The sequence below is a fragment of the Ceratotherium simum genome, chromosome 10 (assembly GCF_057802395.1).
Source record: "Ceratotherium simum simum isolate JZ-2026a chromosome 10, ASM5780239v1, whole genome shotgun sequence".
NCBI classification, from domain to species: Eukaryota; Metazoa; Chordata; class Mammalia; order Perissodactyla; family Rhinocerotidae; genus Ceratotherium; species Ceratotherium simum.
In genome coordinates this window covers 38,142,706-38,158,467 of record NC_141909.1, presented here as the reverse complement: position 1 = coordinate 38,158,467, position 15,762 = coordinate 38,142,706, and the positions used below count along the sequence as shown (strand labels likewise).

The window sequence follows — 15,762 nt, the reverse complement described above, 5'->3', positions numbered from 1 at the left end:
TCTCTCTCTCTCTATAACAACTTTACCGCAGAATAAAAATCATGTCTCAAGTTCACCAAGTAGTTAAGTTCATGGGCAAAACTCAAATGTCAGATGTCCTCAGTAAGAACTGATCCCTGAACGTCAAAGACCCAAGCAGTCTGACTTGTGCACTCTGGATAAAGGCAGCAGGGGACCAGTTAGCCTTGTCAAAAGACTGTTGGCCCCTAAGGTGCTCACCGCAAGGAGATACCCCTCTCATCTTTCATCATTTAGAGCCAGACGTCTTGGAAGCTTCTGGGCACCAGCGAGGCTTCAAGCAAGAGGGAGGGAAGGAGGAAAAAGACAAGGAAGCGAGTGGAGCTGGCTCCCACGGTGCCTGAGGAGGGACGCGCAGAGCGGGAGGCTGTGACATGATGCGATACGTGCTGCTGTTCAGCTAGCAGGGGAAGTTGCGGCTGCAAAGTGGTACCTGGCCATGTCAGACAAGCAGCGAACGAAGATGGTTCAGGAACTTATACAGGCCATTCTGACTTGCAAGCCCAAGATGTGCAGCTTCCTGGAGAGGAGGGACCTCAAAGTCGTCTATAAGAGATATGCCAGCCTCTACTTCTGCTGCGCCATCGAGTGTCCCGACTAGGAGCTCATCACGCTGGAGCTGACCCACCGATATGTGGAGCTTCTGGACAAATACTTCCACAGCATGTGCAAGCTGGACATCATTTCCAACTTTGAGAAGGCCTGCTTCATCTGGGATGCGTTTTTGATGGGAGGTGATGTCCAAGACACCTTCAAGAAGTGTGTGCTGAAGGCTGTCGAGCAGGCAGGCCTGCTGCGGGAGGAGGATGAGTCGCTGCTCGGTGTGCTGGAGGAGATGCGTCTGGTAGAACGCCCCCACTGGGCCGGGTGGAGATGTGGGGAGCTGGTGGAAAGGCAGGGCACGAGTGACCGATTCTCACATGTCTCTCTGAGGGCTCTTTGCTTGGTGGAATTCAGCTGCCCTTCCGCGGCTGCCTCACCTTCTATTGGAGTGAGCTGTGGGCTGGAAACTCTCAAACATTCCCTCCCTCTACCCACATCTCCTGTTTCTTCTTTTCCCACTGAAGGTTTTAGGAGATGGGAGGCAGGAAAATGTGACCAAAATAGGGGTGCTATTTGGCTCTCATTCTCTGCCTTTGAAGAACTAATGCTACCCCAAACTTCCTCCCTGCCCTTATAACTGTAAATATACAAATACGTGAGGTTAAAAGGAAAAGATTTTCCCACTCTTTTCTCCTCCCTGCCCCATAAGCTACCTCCATTTCTCCCCCCAGACAACCAGGGCAGCTTCTCTGCCTGGGAGGAGGTCTTCTGTGTAGTGAGAGGGAATTCCTTTTCCCTCATCTGCCCCCTCGCCTTCCTCTTTGGCTGCAGTGGGACCTCTGTCCAGTGACAGGGGAGGAACAACATAGTTCACTTTTTTCCTAACCTTGCCACTTTGAGAGAAGAGAGGGTTGGGGAAATTGCAGGCTTTATGGGAGACTGGGCCCTGTCCGTCCTTTGCTCCATGTTCTGGGTGAGGCAAGAGTTTCGGAGGTGGGGTGGAGGAAGTGTCTGACTTTATTCCCTTTCCTCTGAAATAAAAGGAAAGGATTTCTGGGAGAAAGGAAAAGTTGATATGTAAAGGATGTCAAGTGGAAAAGCCATTAGGGTCTCTTTGATTTCTTCATAATAATCTAAATCTCCTAAGCTAAAACCTGAGATACATCCTATTTATCTTTATACAGCTGAAAGTAAGTTCAGACTATGTAAAATTGTGCTCTTGGTTAAGTATTGTGTCACCATTTTAGCTCCACTTGTCTGCCTTCTTATACTTTCAGTAGTGTTCTCTAAATGTTCTTTGAGGTCTAAGCCTCAAAAGACTATGTTTCTCACATGCAAAGACTATAATTTTCATATTTTAAAAATAAAGTCTGACTCTTATCACAATGCCAGCATGTTATTAGGAGCACAATATTAATGTGCTAATACTAAAGGAACATTTCCTCCTCTCATATAGAAGAAATGTAGCCTTCCTATACAAAACTGGATTCGCTGTATATCTAGTCTTTTTTTTTATTTTTTACTTTGTCAGGAGTGTAATGAGGTGGTTTATGAATAAAATATGTAGAGTTTGATTGATTAAGATTTTAATCTTGGCTCTTTCACTTCTTCTCTGACCTTAAAGAAATGATTTAAATGTTTTTAACTTCATATTCCTTATATATAAAATTGGATATTGATACCCATTTCATAAGATTGTTCTTGTGTTGTGTGTGTAAAATAATCAACACAATGCCAGGAAAATAATGAGTTTATGTATTTGTTTACCTCCTATTTTAATTCCCAAAATAAGTTATATAAATTATAATTTATAATAGGTCATAAGTTATATCCTCAATGTCCTCATAATGTCAGTGACAGATATTTATCTCGCTCTTATTGTATTAACTTAGTGTGGTCTCCAAGTCTGGGACACAAGTTGACTGACCAAAACTACTTTAAGCAAGAAAATACTTAACATTCAGTACCATGTAGCCAGATATATATTCCCTCTTATCTTTTTTCAATTTAAACTTCCTCTTAACTATAGTCAATTTATGCAAACATTCCCAAACCTTATAAACTCCCATTTCCACCTCTAGCTTCTCCACTCTTCTCAACTTTCTTGATATTTTTCAAATGGTATGTCCCTACTCCATATACTGCTCCTACTTCTCTCCAGAGCTTCCCTGGTTATTTCTGAATTAGTGCTATAACTTTCTACCTGACTTATCTGCTCCTATCTCATCATCTCCCAGCCCATTGTCCACACTAATGGTAAGTAATATTGTTAAATTAATCACCAAAAAATAAAATTCCCATGGTTAAATTTTTTTTTCCTACACCTTCTATGAAAAATCCAGACATCGTCGAATGGAACACAAACCCTTTCTCAATCTAAAATCTATCCTTCTCTGTTGACCACGGTGTAGACTACCACTGAAATACTACAGGCAAAGGCTCAGTGTACTGTGGTCTCCCAGGCCCTCTGCATTCATGTGTGCCTGCATGTGCCAGGGACCTTGCTTCTCCATTTCTTTCTGGCTAACTTCTATTAGAACTCCATAACTCACTCCAGATGTTTCTTTTTCTCTAGTGCTTCTCCCACAACGTGCCCGATCTCCTATGTGCCTTCTCTGTTGTGGCACCGATCACAGTGGTGTGCATTGATCTGCTAATGTTTTTGTCCCCTCAGTAGACTATAACTCCTTGATGGAAGAATAACTAGCATATTGTCTGGCACATACTAACATCAACACTGATCCCTCGCCTCCTCCTCCTACGGCTACAAGCATGACTACTAATAGAATTCATAGGTAAAATGTGTGAAGAGATTACCAAGTGCCAGACACTGTTCTAACTTCTTTTCATCCATTTATAACTCACTGTAACACTCTATGTCAGGTACTCTAAATCTCCCCATTTGAGAGATCAGGAAATAGAGACACAAAAAGTTGAAGTCATTTGCTCACGGTCACACAGCTGTAAGTAGCAGATCTAAAAGTTGAGTTGAAACAGTCTGATCTCAGAAACTGGCCTCTTAAATGTTACAAATTAATGCTCATAACTGCTCCATTAACTTCTCCAAATAAATGGTTTTCCAAAATCGTAAATATTATTGAAATAATAATCTATATCTTTGGGACTACACTTCAGTTATATGAAGCATTATATTGTTTTAAGTTAAATTAGTTTCATAATAAATTAGATATAGGTAAAAAATGTCAAATAGAAATTTGAACAACCATGGAGTAAATGTTGTTAATGAAAACAACTAGAGGTATGGTTTTCTTCTCCAGATACTTTCCTTAATACTTCAGAATACTAAATTAGTGATTAGAAAATGTGCTACATTATAACAGTTTATTTGAGGTGGGTTGGTTGGAAAAAGCCTCACAGAGGAGATCATCTTTAGCCTGGGTATATGTAGTAAATGTACAAGTAAGGAAAAAAACAAGACAATTGAGGTTGACTAAAGCACATGAACAGAAAAATGGAGCTATGAAAACAGGTTTCATGTATAAGGCATAGAAGCTTGGCATGTTGAAAATACTAAGGGTGTCAAAAGGAGTGATGAATAGTCATGGGAAAGTAGGGGAAGACAGGTTTGGGGATAATTTATGAAGAGCATTCCTAATGACTCCACTAAGGAGTCTGCCCTATATTTTGCAGGAAACAAAAGCCACAGGGTTTTCAATCAGTCTTTACTCACTTGTTTTCAAATGTCTAGTTCTCCACAAAAACACAGATATTTCAACAAGGGAAATAAATGAATCTGACATAATCAATTTTAACACCTTAGGGTGTGTAAGAATAGCAGGTATGAATCAGAGTTGAATCAGAGTCCAAAATCTCTCCTAATGTAAGAAATGTAACTTTATTTTCCAATAAGCCAAAATGATTTCTATTTTTATGCCCCATTCTGCCAGAATGATGGGAATTCAGTTACAGTCATTGAGTTTCAAAATCTTCCTGGAATCATGACTAATTTCTAAAGTTTTATAAGTTAATTAAAGGGAAGGGCAATTTGATCCTCCACCACTACTTCATAAAGCCCTTCTTGGTCCCTGGCATCAAGCCTGGAACCCTTGTACCATATCCTTTTATCTTCCAGCATTGCCCCTTACTAAAATTATAATTAAATATATAATCATGTAAACATGCCATTCAGTGTCTTCTTTGTCCATCTGGAACATAAACTCCCTGAGGTCAGGAGCAGATCTGTGTGATCATCACTGTGCCTTTGTACTTAGCCCAATTCCTGGAAGTTTTAATTTCTGCATACATTTTTTTAAAATTAATAAATAATTTAAATGAAACCCCAGTGGTCAACCTTTAAGCAAAGTATAGATCGGTGGAAGATCATTTCTGGACAAGAAGAACTGTTTAATGCCCATCTATTTACTTTACACTTAAAAAAAATTTGTTCGATACATTTATTTGATGAAATTTTATTGAGAAGATACCTTTTCACAGAAACTGTTTCTTAGACATAAGTAATTAAGACGATGGACAACCTGAAGAAAGATTATTGTCAGTCTCATTCGTATAGCTGTGGAAATAAATGAAGACAACCCGCATGAAAAGAAACAGAAGCTACTTATTCAAAGTTTTCTGTAGCCAAGGAGTCAGCCACCATCACCTGTGTTTGTCAGAGACTCAGAGGCAGGCAGGGGAATAAAAAAGCTTTATAGTGGAAAAAGAGAAGGCTTCAGGTGTGTTCTGATTGGTGGTTGCTGGCAAGGGGAAGCTAGAGGCAGGCTAGCTAGAAGCTAGACTTCTTATGTAATTGGTTTCAGGAGCATATTTGGCTTTCTTTGGTTGATCCTGAGTTGGAATCATAGGGCAAAAATAGGGAAGCTGGCAGTCATTGACCAAATTCTGACTGTTTGGGGACGACTGCTGTGGAAGACAATTGCTTCCTGACTGGTTGCTACAGAGGCTGTGGGTCAGAGTTATGTTGCCATTTATTGTCTGGCCTTTGTGTGTTTGTATATTCAGTCTCTCATAGTACAAAACACATTTTTAAGGCAATATTAGCTGATAATGGTACTATAGTTATACTGTGTACTTTTTGTATTCAATCATCAACCTATTCCAAAAATATTTATCAAGCACCTGTTTATATTCGTTGAACAGTGCTAGACAGTAAGGATATGGCAGTGAACAAGACAGGGACCATAATACCATGCCTGCATTCATGATTCTTATTATTCAGTTACACTGGTCCAAATCAGGACAGCTTCCTTCTTGCTTCATCCAACTATGAAATCATATTAGATGTTGTCTTTAAATTTTTAAGTTTTGTGCAAAATCGTTATGTCAATTAGGTTGCTTCCCACTGCAAGTAATTGAAAACTCTTCTCAATAATAAGGGGAATCTATAAGCTTATGAAACTACAAGAGTCCTGAATCATCGCAGGTTTCAAGCATGTTTTGATCAGGGCTATGCTTGTGTTTCTCTGTAATTTTTTTAGTTTTACTCTCCTATGTTTGTCAATTTCAAATTCAAGGTGACCTCGATCATAGTGGTTAATAGCTAAAATAGTTTCATACTTCTTTTCTGTTCTATATACCATACAGAAAAGATGAAATTTCTTTTGTAACCAACTACACAAGAAAAGCTCATTGATTGGATCCTAATCTTATATTGGCTTTCTACTGCTGCTGTAACAAATTACCACACATTCAGTGGCTTAAAATAGCACAAATTTAGTCTCTTACAGTTCTGGAAATCAGAAGTTCTGGAAATCACTTTCACTTGGTTAAAGTCAAGATGTCCGCAGGACTGGTGGCTTCGAGAAGTTTGAGGAGAGAATCTGTTTCCTTGCCTTTTTCAGTTTCTAGTGGCTCCTTCCAGTGACTGTATTCCTCAACTTGTGACCCCTCTCTCCATGTTCAGAGTCTATCACGCCAATCTCTACTTTCATCATCACATCACTTTGTCCTCTGTCTCTCACTTCTCCTTAGTCCTCTGATAAAGACCCATGTGATTACATTAGGGCCCAAAAGAATAATCCAGGGTAATCTCTGTTCCTCAAATCCTTAATTTAATCACCTATGGAAAGTCCATTTAATCACCTATGGAAAGTCCATTTTGCTATATAAAATAACAATCACAGCTTCAGGGGTTTAGGCCATGGACATCTTTGAGAGGCCATTATTCAGCCTACCACAGATCTCCAGGCTTATTCAGTCTAATTGAGATAGGCATGGTTTAAATCAATCACAGAGGCAAATGGGATGAGATTACAGAGCAAACTAAAGCTAACAGTATGGTCGAACTCATCTCAACTGCATTGCTGCCCACAGTGGGCAGGATGAATGCATGCTGGGAAGGAAACAACTCTATTTCTGCTGTCAGCCATAAAATTAATGACAAAAGAAACATCCCTGGGTATGTATGGATATTTAGGGTAAGCCTCCAGCATAGAAAATTAGGAGGGAAGCTGGGTTCTGAACACAATAAAAACAGAATGACCTCTAGGAAAGATTCTGTTTTATTGTTTTCTAAGGAACAAATGTCTGGACTGAGGTTGAATAATAGAAACTAGGAACTAAAGTAGGAATGAACAGTGAGAACAAAGAATCAAGAAGAGGTAACAGGAGATAGGTACGTATAGAAATATTTTCCTGAATATGTGTGTGCTTAGGGTAATAATTTTAATGTTGGAAGATGAGAGAGAAAACTTAGTTAGTTGTATGGTGTTGGTGTCTCCATATTTGCCGCTTAAAGTAGCTTTGGTCAATCAGTGTCCTGAACAGGGAGATTGAAATAAAGTACTTCATAAAATGAGATGGATTTTTAACATTTTTGCCACATTTAATTCTGACAGGCAGTGCTTCTGAGTAACAGCAGTGTTACTTGATTTTTCAAAGATAAGCCATGTTTTAAAAGTCTAAAATCTTCAAAAAAATTCTGAGAATTTTGCTTTGATATAAATTATAGTTTTGCTGTTCCCTACCTCTTACAAAATGTAATGGACATAAAGGAAGATTCCTGAAAGGCAAGGAGAAGTCAGTAAAAATTGAAAATAGAAATAACACATTTTAACTGCTATGAAAATGTATGTGAGGAAATTTATTTAAGGATGTTTATAAATTCTTAATTAAAAATAAGTAATTATTTCAAAGTGATTCAAAATAAGTCTTTTATCTATGAAGAAAAACAAATTATATTTTTCAAATAATTTAATGTAAAAATAAAATAGCTTTAATTCTCAGACTCAATGAGAAGTGTTATCCTAAAGGCTAATACTCTCAATTATCAAAAAAACCCTTAGTTTTTAGATTAATAAAATAATGTTTTCCTCCCAAAAGTCCCAACTTCATAGAAGGTTTTGTCTTTTCAATACTTATTTCCTCTACCAAATTACTGTATACTAAATTCCAGAGACCATGTCCTATAAGACTAAAAATTTTTTTTTGGCATTTTTAAATGTCACTGTCATGTCAAGAACCAAACTCTGCACACTGAATAAAACAGAGCAGAAAGATGAGTTTATTGCAAGGGTTGTGACCTGCAAGCCAGGAAACTCAGACTATGGGAGAAGTGAGTTCCAAGTTGCTCACAGACTAAAGGGTTTTTATGGGGTAAACACGGAAGTTCTTTGGCTTTTTCAGCTAATTGGTTGCCTAGTGGTCCTCTTCCTTATTTGAATAAAGGTAGCTGAGTCAGGGGAACAAGGAAGTCCAAAGACGGCATGAACAGACTAGGCATTTGGGGTTTGGCTGATGTCTTCTGCTGATTTCTGAGAGGAGCTGTAAATTCCTGCAACTTATTGCAGGTTAGGCAAGGGTTAGTTGTTAGGTAAGGTTAAGTTTTGTTTTTCTTTACTGCATGTGCTTTGGCTAGCTCCATTTTGTCCCCCACATAAGTGACTCCATTTCAGGTTTGATTCTACAGTCACAAAAGATGAGAAGCATTTTTATAGGTCATTGTTTTTTAAAAGGGATGTCTTTTGAAATTAAGTCCCAAGATGTATTCAAATAAAGTAGACTTCTATGAAGTTTGAAAAGTACTGTGATATCGTGATGTATAATAAGAAGTATATATTTGGTCTTTGTTCCAATTTCTGGCACAGAGCTCCTAAAACCCTTGGAATTTCCTGTGATGAGAGCAAAAGCATCTTTTGTTATCTTAATGAGGTGACTTTGGAAACCCCTAAAGATGGGCATTGGATGCCAGCGGAGCAGTCTTGTGATTAGAGGGTTGGAACTTTCAGCCCTACCTCCAGACCTCCGGGTAGGGGAGAGGAACTGGAGATTGAGTTCAATCTATGATGGCCAATGATTTAATCAATCATGCCTATGTAATGAAATTTCCATAAAAGTCCTGTAGGATGGAGTTCAGAGACCCTCCACATTGGTGACCATGTGGAGATTTGGGGAAAATCGTATATTTGGAGAGGACCTTGTATACTTGAAGCTCCATGCTCTTTCTCCGTATCTTACCCTATGCATCTCTTCCATCTGGCTGTTCCTGAGTGTTAAATAACAAAAATTCAACCAAGTAAGTATTAAAGATCTAATTGGGTTTATTGAAAATTCGTGAATCAGGCTGCGTCCCATCTAGCAAGTAGAAAGGAGCTCTGAGGAGCTGTACAATATGGAGGGCATTTAAAGGTAGAAGGGAGAAAGGATAAAGAAAGAGCAGATTACCTCATCTTCCTTTGGGGGATAGAAAGGGTCTGTGTGGTAGATTACCTCATTGGTGATGAGCAGAAAATTCCAGACTGATCAGTTAAGACTACGTTCCTGGGGAAGCTTGTAATTGCAATTAAGTTAGGTATTAAGTCTTGGTTTGCTGAGGTGGGGACTAGCACAAGTGACTTCATTTTGGGCCTGTGGCTTCTTTTTTAATAATTCTCCCCCGCCTTTTATTTTTGAGGAAGATTAGCCCTGAGCTATCATCTGTTGCCAATCCTCCTCTTCTTTGCTGAGGAAGATTGGCCCTGGGCTAACATCTGTGCCCATTTTCCTCTACTTTATATGGGACAGCATGGCTTAATAAGTAGTGCATAGGTCCGTGCCCAGGATCCAAACCTGCAAACCCTGGGCCGCCAAAGCAGAGCACGAGAATTTAAGCACTACACTACCAGGCTGGCCCCAACAATTATGCCCTTTTGATCAGACTTTCAGTTTAACTGAGAGATGTGATAAATATTTAAGGCATTAGCACCACTCTCAGCTACTACTTGCAGCTCTTGTTCCTTTGTGTGGTATCCATAGGTCATGACTTTTTTCCTTACTCCTGTGACAGCCACAGGTTATGGCTCCAGCCTTACAATCCTTAAGTCAGTCATTCTCTTTGCTGCTTTTCTGACATTCCAGTCTCAGGGAGATCGTTTGCTTGGTGATTAGCAGCTGCAAACATATATTTAAAACTTTTGAGGGCTGGCCCCGTGGCTTAGCCGTTAAATGCACGCGCTCTGCTACTGGTGGCCCAGGTTAGGATCCCGGGTGCTGCTTCTCTGGCCATGCTGAGGCCGTGTCCCTCATACAGCAACTAGAAGGACGTGCAACTATGACACACAACTATCTACTGGGGCTTTGGGGAAAAAAAAAGGAGGAGGATTGGCAATAGTTGTTAGCTCAGGGCCGGTCTTCCTCAGCAAAAAGAGGAGGATTAGCACGGATGTTAGCTCAGGGCTGATCTTCCTCACACACACACACACAAATAAATAAAATAAAATAAAATTCAATCATTTAAAAAAAAAACTTTTGAGAAGATACAATGTACCAGGGAGATTATTATGATTATAATAAGCAGGATAATTCACAATGTTTGAAGTGCACTTTGGAGCCATGGTCTCCAAGACCCAAATAAATCAAAATCAAATAAGTCAAAGAAAAAACCTGCTAAAGAAGTCACTTTTTCAGAGGGCGGAGTCAAGATGGCGGCGTAGGCAGACTCTGAACTCACCTCCTCCCGTGGACACAGCCAATTTACAACTACTCGTGGAAAAATTACCCCTGAGACAGAACTGAAAACTGGATAAGAGGAACTCCTGCAACAACGGACAATCCTAACTGGGGTAGAAGAGGCAGAGACTCCCTTCTGGAGAGGAAAAACGCCACCTTCACAAGCCGCCAGCTTCACGGCCGCCGGGAGCAGCTCACAGGTACGCAGCCTCCCTGGAGGCGCGGGGCCCTGAGCCGGGGAGCGCCCCCGCTGTGGGCATTTTGTGGACCCAGCACAATTGAGACCAGCAGCATAATATCTGACTTTGCCTGCTACTAAAGCATTGGGTAGCACCCCCAGAAAACCCGGTTCACAAAGAAACTAAAACTGGCTCTTAAAGGGCCCATGCACAAACTCACCCGTTCCAGAAAGCATCCTAAAATCACCAGAAAGAAAGGTGCACAGTGCTTCGGTGACAAGAGACTCACCTAATAGGCCCTGAGTGCATCTCGGTGAGGGGTGAGACCTCCCCAGGGACTGGGACATTGGCGGCAGCCATTGTTGTGGCCTGGTGTGAGCGTGCTGACACGGACGCCATTGGAGTTCTCCCTGAGACCTGCTGGCCCGGGGTCTGCTCCACCCGCTGGAGCGCCGATTTGATCCGGCTCAGCCAGGGCAGGCAGCCCACCCTAGAGACTAGCCCCACCCAACAACAAGCCCTCAGGCAACGTGCGGGCCTGCATAGATTGGTGACTGGATTCTCTGCAGCCTGGCAACTGGGCTGACTTGAGCGGGGCAGGGTGTGCGCTTGAGGCGGGTGGGGAGTGGGGGGCGGTGGCGGAGTGTGTGGGGCTCCCGCCGTGGAGAGACTGGGTCCGCTTGGGGGGGTCGGGGCGCTCACACGGGGCAGGACTGTGTTGACTGTGTGTGTGGACCTGTGGGCGGCAGGGCTTCTCAGCCACAGAAGACTTGTACTTCTCAAAGACCCACATAGGAGGTTTGCTCCACCTTCCAAAACCTGAAACAATTGGGTGCTCCTGTGCCTGAGGCCAGTCCCACCCAGCTGCAATCCTCAGAGAGCTGACAAGAGACCTAATAGGCTAGAGGCTTACAGCAATTGTAAGGCCCTGAGCCTAACAACCTGCCACGGTGGGGGCCTACTCACTTAAAAGAAATACTGCAACACAAATGTGGTATTAGAACTTGCAGCCAACTGTGCTGGGGCTCCCCACAGCTGATAAAGAGACTGAAGGGCCCACAACAACTACAAGCAGCTGAGCATTACAACAGCTGGCCAGGAGCATAACTCAGCCTCCTGGGCGCCTACAGGGAGAGCAAACAGGCCACAGCAGAAGGATACACATAGCCCACATAGGGGTCACCCTGGAACATTGAGAACTGAGGGAAGCACACTGGAAGCCTCCTAAGCCATCACTTACATAAGGTCACCTATCCAAGAGCAGGAGGCGTAGCTGACCTACCTAATCGTAGACACAAGCACAGGGAAAGAGGCAAAATGAAGAGGCAAAAGAATACATTCCAAGTAAGGGAACAGGACAAAACCCCAGAAAAGGAACTTAGTGAAACAGAAATGAGCAACCTCCCGACAGAGAGTTCAAACTAAGAGTGTTAAGGATGCTCACTGATCTGGGGAGAAGAATAGATGGACTCAGTGAGAATGTCAACAAAGAAATGGAAGATATAAAAAGAACCAATCAGAAATGAAGAATACAATACTGGAAATGAAAAACTCATTAGAGGGACTCAAAAGCAGAGTAGAGGATACAGAAGAACGGATCTGTGAGCTGGAAGAAAGACTAGAAGAAATTACCCAAGGTGAACAGGTAAAAGAGAAAAGAATTAAAAAGAGTGAGGACAGTCTAAGGGACCTCTGGGACAACATCAAGCGCACTAACATCCGTGTTATAGGTGTCCCGGAAGGAGAAGAGCGAGACAAGGGGGCAGAGAATCTATTTCAAGAAATAATAGATGAAAACTTCCTAACCTAAGGAAGGAAACAGACATCCAGGTACAGGAGGCACAGAGAGCCCCAAACAAGATAAACCCAAAGAGGCCCACACCAAGACACATCATAATCAAAATGTCCAGAATTAAAGATAAAGAGAGAATCCTAAAAGCCGCAAGAGAATGTCAAGTTACATACAAAGGAAACCCCATAAGGCTATCAGCTGACTTCTCAGCAGAAACCTTACAGGCTAGAAGAGAATGGCATGATATATTTAAAGTGCTAAAAGGAAAAAACTTACAGCCAAGAATACTCTACCCAGCAAGGTTATCGTTCAAAATGGAAGGAGAGATCAAAATTTTCCCAGACAAGCAAAAATTAAAGGAGTTTGTCACCAAGAAACCAGTGTTACAAGAAATGTTAAAGGGACTGATTTAAGGGGAAAAGAGAAGACCACAAATAGGAAAAATTATCTATTTCCACGATTAGAACGTAATGGATACAAATGCACAAAAAGACGTTGGATATGATATCAAAAACATCAACGGAGGGCGGAGGGTAGTTAAAGAGTACAGCTTTCAGACAGAGGTCAAACTAAAGTGACCATCAATTCTGTATAGAAGAAGTAAGGAACAGAGAAGGACTACTAAAACACTGAGGAAAAAAAAAAAAAAAAAGTTAAAAAATGGCAGTAAGTACATACTTATCAATAGCTACTTTAAACGTCAATGGACTAAATGCTCCAATTAAAAGGCATAGGGTGGCTGACTGGATAAAAACAAGACCCATATATATGCTGCATACAAGAGACACACTTCAGACCTAAAGACACTCACAAACTGAAAGTGAAGGGATGGAAAAAGATACTCCACGCAAATGGCAATGAAAAGAAAGCTGGGGTAGCAGTACTCATATCAGACAAAATAGACTTTAAAACAAAAACTGTAAAACGAGACAAAGAAGGGCATTACATAATGATCAAGGGAACAATCCAACAAGAGGATATAACACTTGTAAATATCTACGCACCCAATGTAGGTGCACCTAAATATATAAAGCAATTATTAACAGACATAAAAACAGAAATAGACAGTAACACAATAATAGTAGGGGACTTTAACACTCCACTTACACCAACGGATAGATCATCCAAACAGAAGATCAATAAGGAAACATTGGCCTTAAACGACACACTAGAACAGATGGACCTAGTAGATATATACAGAGCATTCCATCCAAAAACCGAAGAATACACGTTCTTTTCAAATGCACATGGAACATTCTCCAGGATTGATCACATATTAGGCCACAAAACAAGTCTCCATAAATTTAAGAAGATTGAAATAATACCAAGCATCTTTTCTGACCACAAAGGTATGAAACTAGAAATCAACTATAGGAAGAAAATCAGAAAAGCCACAAATACATGGAGATTAAACAAAATGCTACTGAACAACGACTGGGTTAATGAAGAAATCAAAGAAGAAATCAAAAAATACCTGGAGACAAATGAAAATGAAAATACGTCATGCCAGAATTTATGGGATACAGCAAAAGCGGTTCTAAGAGGGAAGTTTATAGCAATACAGGCCTATCTCAACAAACAAGAAAAATCTCAAATAAACAATCTAACAATGCACCTAAAGGAACTGGAAAAAGAAGAACAAACAAAGCCCCAAATCAGTAGAAGAAGGGAAATAATAAAAAGCAGAGCAGAAATAAAATGAAATAGAGACCAAAAAAAAATAGAAAAAATTAATAAAACCAAGAGCTGGTTCTTTGAAAAGATCAACAAAATAGACAAACCTTTAGCTAGACTCACCAAGAAAAAAAGAGAGAAGGCACAAATAAGTAAAATCAGAAATGAAAGAGGAGAGGTTACAACAGACACCTCAGAAATACAAAAGATTATAAGAGAATACTATGAAAAACTATATGCCAACCAATTCGACAATCTGGAAGAAATGGATAAATTCTTAGAATCATACAACCTTCCAAAACTGGATCAAGAAGAAGTAGAGAATTTGAATAGACCAATCACCAGTAAGGAGATCGAAACAGTAATCAAAAACCTCCCCAAAAATAAAAGTCCAGGACCAGACGGCTTCCCTGGTGAATTCTACCAAACATTCAAAGAAGACTTAATACCTATCCTTCTCAAACTCTTCCAAACAATTGAGGAGGGGGAAGCTCCTAACTCATTCTACGAAGCTGACATTACCCTGATACCAAAACCAGACAAGGACAACACAAAAAGAAAATTACAGGCCAATATCACTGATGAACATCGATGCGAAAATCCTCAACAAAATACTAGCAAATCGCATACAACAATACGTTAAAAGATTATACACCATGATCAAGTGGGATTTATTCCAGGTATGCAGGGATGGTTTAACATTCGCAAATCAATCAACGTAATACACCACATTAATAAAATGAAGAACAAAAATCACATGATCATCTCAATAGATGCAGAGAAAGCATTTGACAAGATCCAGCATCCATTTATGATTAAAACTCTGAATAAAATGGGTATAGAAGGAAAGTACCTCAACATAATAAAGACCATATATGAGAAACCCACAGCTAATATCATCCTCAATGGTGAAAAACTGAAAGCTATCCCTCTAAGAACAGGAACCAGACAAGGATGCCCACTGTCACCACTCCTATTTAACATAGTACTGGAAGTCCTAGCCAGAGCAATCAGGCAAGAGAAAGAAATAAAAGGGATCCAGATTGGAAAGGAAGAAGTGAAACTGTCACTATTTGCAGATGACATGATTTTATATATAGAAAACCCTAAAGAATCCACCAGAAAACTTTTAGAAGTAATAAACGAATATGGGAAAGTTGCAGGATACAAAATCAACATACAAAAATCAGTTGCATTTCTGTACACTAACAACGAGGTAGCAGAAAGAGAAATTAAGAATACCATCCCATTTACAATTGCAACAAAAAGAATAAAATACCTAGGAATAAAGTTAACCAAAGAGGTGAAAGATCTGAACACGAAAACTATAAAAGATTTCTGAAAGAAATTGAAGAAGACACAAAGAAATGGAAAGATATTCCGTGCTCTTGGATTGGAAGAATTAACATAGTTAAGATGTCCATACTTCCTAAAGCCATCTATAGATTCAATGCAATCCCTATCAAAGTTCCAACAACATTTTTCACAGAAATAGAACAAAGAATCCTAAAATTTATATGGAACAACAAAAGACCCGAATAGCTAAAGGAATCCTGAGAAAAAGAACAAAGCTGGAGGTATCACACTCCCTGATTTCAAAATATACTACAAAGCTATAGTAACCAAAACAGCATGGTACTGGCACAAAAACAG

General features: G+C 40.3%; 1 long non-coding RNA gene and 1 pseudogene across 1 annotated transcript in view; one reads left to right on the top strand and one right to left on the bottom strand.

The window, feature by feature from the left end:
• The window catches only part of LOC147916096 (uncharacterized), a 53,192-nt gene extending 41,946 nt beyond the window's left edge, over positions 1-11,246 (bottom strand). Inside the window, exon 1 of the long non-coding RNA XR_015553345.1 lies at positions 10,933-11,246. This is a non-coding gene — a long non-coding RNA (uncharacterized LOC147916096). The remainder of the gene's footprint in view (positions 1-10,932) is intronic.
• LOC101395568 (AP-1 complex subunit sigma-1A pseudogene) lies at positions 378-1,198 on the top strand (annotated as a pseudogene).
• Positions 11,247-15,762: the final 4,516 nt, after the last annotated feature.